We start from the raw sequence: 3,746 nt of genomic DNA on the forward strand, positions 1-3,746 counted from the left end.
TGCCTCCCTAGAAGTGCTTGTTTTTAAAGACCCTAAGCCTGTCTTCTTCACTTTTCTTCCTCAAGGTGGCTCAAAGGATGTCTTCTTACCACCCACAACAATTGTGCTAGCCTCACCATCATTTCCAAAACATCTAGCAATTGAAGAAGCGAGCTTGTAGCTTGGAGGTGGAGGCCAATCATACCTCTTTGGAATTTCCTTCTTCTTCACAACTCCGCAAGTCTCCCTTAATTTCTTGATGGACTCCTCTTGTGCTTCACTCAATGGTGAACTTTTCTTCTTGTGTTGCTCATAAGTCTCAAGAGTAGGGGTTGTTTGCTTTTCAAGCTCAGAAGTAGGCTCCAAGGTAAAAGTAGGAACTACATCCTCATGCTTCAATGGTGGCTCATGGTCATAGCCCTAAATAGGTGAGAAATGATCTTGTGCACGGATTATAGGCTTGGAAGGATTCAAGGGTCCAAAGATCCGCTCACTCTTGGCTTCATTACCCTTCACCAAATCAATAGAGAATACCTCCTTCATAATGTCCGGCGGATAAAATGGATTGCATACTTTGATCTTCACTTTGTCACCCAACACCTTGAGTCTAATGGTACCCTTCAACACATTGATCTTCACACCCGCCGTTGCCATAAATGGTCGGCCTAGAATGATAGGTAACTCATTGTCAAGGTAGGGATCTTCACCCATATCCAACACTACAAAGTCAGCTGGTAGAATAGATTTATTTACTCTCACTAGCACATCCTCTACAACTCCCACCGGACGCCTTGTGCTACGATCCGCTAATTGCAATCTAATTGATGTGGGCTTCAACTCCCCAATTTGTAGCTTCCGATATATAGCCAAGGGCATCAAATTGACACTCGCCCCTAAGTCCATGAGTGCTCCTTCAAACACTTTCTCTCCTATGGTACACCCTATGGTAAAGCTCCCCGGATCTTGCATCTTTGGTGGTAGTCTTCGTTGGATAATTGCACTTACTTCCTCCTTCAACTCAAATGTCTCATCGGCTTTAAATTTCTTTTTATTCATGCACAAGCTCTTGAGAAATTGAGCATACACCGGCACTTGATGAATGAGGTCCATCAATGGGATATTGACATCCACTTTCTTAAATATTTCTTGTATCTCCCTCATCAAGCCACTCTTCTTCTTACCCCTCTTTGAGTTATCTCTTCTTGCGGCATTAGGATAAGGAAGTGGTGGCTCCGGTGCATTCAAATCAAGAGATGGATCAAATGTGAGACTTCCGGTAGTACCCCTAAGGGTAGTCACGGTCCCACTAGGGTTCTTAGCCCTCAAGGCCTCGCCTAGTGATGAGTAGACCGGACAACTCCTATCCCTAGAACTACCATGCATATGTAAATCTTCCTCCTTATTCCTCCCCTCATTTTCTCTAGAAGTAGATGGCTCAAACTCATGACTGGTGGGTCTAATGTCATCAAGAACCTTCCTAGAGGTGTTATCGGCCGTAGATGGGTCCCTAGCCTTCATGGTCTCACCATCTAATTCAGGGTCCGAGACATCCTCATCCCTAGAAGTTTTCTTTCTCAACAAAGCTCTTTCCTTGCCACTATCAATCAACCCATATTTGCTTGCATTGTTCTCAAAGGACAAGAAACCATAACCTTACCAAGAATAGATTCTCCGGAGGGTACATTTTCTTCCCCTCCGGCTACCTTATCCACCCCCTTATTTCTTCCTTTGGCATTCAAAGTCACATCACCCACTCCATATTTACCGGAAGGTACATTTTCTTCCCTTCCGGTCCCATCCTCCTTGAGATAAATAGAATCATGATGTATATGAAATTGGTCATCAACAACATGACCAAGAGGTACATTTTCTTCCCTCTTGGTCCCATATGAATGCAAACCGACATCATCATCAAATAAAGAATTTGTATGGAGACTAGAAGATGTAGGCATGTAAACATGATTATCATATACCTTTCCTGAACGTAGGGTGGTGATGACATTGCATTCATGGAGTTTTCCTCTTGGGTTTGGCTCCGGTTGTGAAGGCAAGGCTCCTTTTGGTCTCTCACTCATGTTGGTGGCCATTTGGCCCACTTGTACCTCTAGTCTAGCCATGCCTTGTTGTAGAGTTTGATACCCTTGAACTAGTGAAGAGATGCTTTGCTTGGTATCCGCATTAGTAGAAGTTTGAACCTTGAGAAACTCTCCCATCAAATCTTCAAAATTAGGCTTCTTTGGTTCACTTGGAGCTTGAATATGAATGCCTTGAAGAATAGGAGGAGAATTGTAGTTCTCGCCTTGGTGGGAGCCTTGAAATGAGTTAGGATTTCCTTGAAACTTGCTACCACTATAGCCAACACCTTGTGTAAACCCGGGAGGGGCATTGTGACCATGAAATCCTTGACTTGAGATAGATTGGCCTTTGAGAATTAGACCCATATGCTTGCTGTCCATGTTGACCATATTGTGAAAATTGGGTATTTCCTTGGTGTGCATTTCCATAATTAGCAACATTTGATGAGTCTTGACCTTGGCCACCTCTAAAGCTTTGCTTTCCACTTTGAAACGCACTAGATGAACCTCCTTAGTCTCTCCAAGAAAAATTGGGATGATTCCTCCAACCGGGGTTATAAGTATTAGAGTAAGGATCATTTCTTTGGTTCCTTGGCACAAAATTACCCACTTGATTCACTTGTTCTTCAATAAAGTCCGGAAACTTGGATGATAAGTGACACTCTTGAGTGGAATGTGCTAAACTCTCACAAAGAAAACATGATGTAGAAGTCGCCATCTTGACTTGGGCTTGAGGAGGATTCCGGTTCACCTGGTTTAGAAATTGGTCAATCTTGCTTTCTAGCCTCTTGAACTCATGCATAGAAGGCCCGGATGATGTTCCTTGAACCTCATAGATTCCACCACGGCTCAATGTGTTCTCCTTGCTAGGTGCTTGTTGTCTCCTTGCATCATGATTATCCCAATGAAGGGAATTAAGTGAAAGCTCTTCATATGTGTCCCAAGCGGCATCGGGAAGCTTGCTTGCAATAGTTCCACCACTAAAAGTGTCAACTCTTTGTCTTTGGTCCGCCATCAATCCTCTATAGAACTTGTCCACAAGAAACCACTTCTCTAACCCATGGTGAGGACATGACATCTCAAGATCCTTAAAGCGCTCCCAACACTCATGGAAACTTTCTTGTGGGAGTTGTCAGAATGCAATTAGCTCATCTCTAACATTGGAAGTTCTTGAAGGAGGATAGTACTTTCCTAAGAAAGTTTCTTGCATCTCAACCCATGTACGTATTGATCTAGGAGGCAACTTGCTCAACCACTTTCTTGCATGGTTCTTGAGTGTGAAAGGGAATAATCTAAGCTTCAAACCATTAGAAGTGAGACCATTAGGTTGAATGGTAGTACACACTTGCTCAAACTCCGCAATGTGGTCATAAGGATTTTCCAAAGCCATGCCATTAAATGTGGGTAGAATGCTCAACGTAGTTGGCTTGATCTCAAAGTGATGGTCACATGGAGGGAGTACAATGCAAGAAGGGTGATCAACAATAGTGGGGCTAGTATACTCCCTCATAGTCTTGCCTTGGGGAGGATTTTGTGCGTCTCCCATGTTGACTTCTCCTTGTGAATGTCTTAGAGGTACTCTCTCTTGATCAAGAACTCGAGGTGGAGCACTCTCGGTCACTAATGGCCTTCAAATCCTCCTTCTTGGTCTCCCTCTAGTGTCCTCACTCAATACCCTTCCGCTTCTAAGAG

General features: G+C 43.6%; 1 non-coding gene across 1 annotated transcript; it reads left to right on the forward strand.

Annotated features, from left to right (window-relative positions):
- Nucleotides 1-3,109: 3,109 nt before the first annotated feature.
- Nucleotides 3,110-3,216, forward strand: LOC112168533. Its single transcript, XR_002924294.1, has one exon. It is a non-coding gene; the product is annotated as a small nucleolar RNA R71 (small nucleolar RNA).
- The last annotated feature ends 530 nt before the right edge of the window (nucleotides 3,217-3,746 follow it).

This window comes from Rosa chinensis, chromosome 5 (genome assembly GCF_002994745.2).
Source record: "Rosa chinensis cultivar Old Blush chromosome 5, RchiOBHm-V2, whole genome shotgun sequence".
NCBI classification, from domain to species: Eukaryota; Viridiplantae; Streptophyta; class Magnoliopsida; order Rosales; family Rosaceae; genus Rosa; species Rosa chinensis.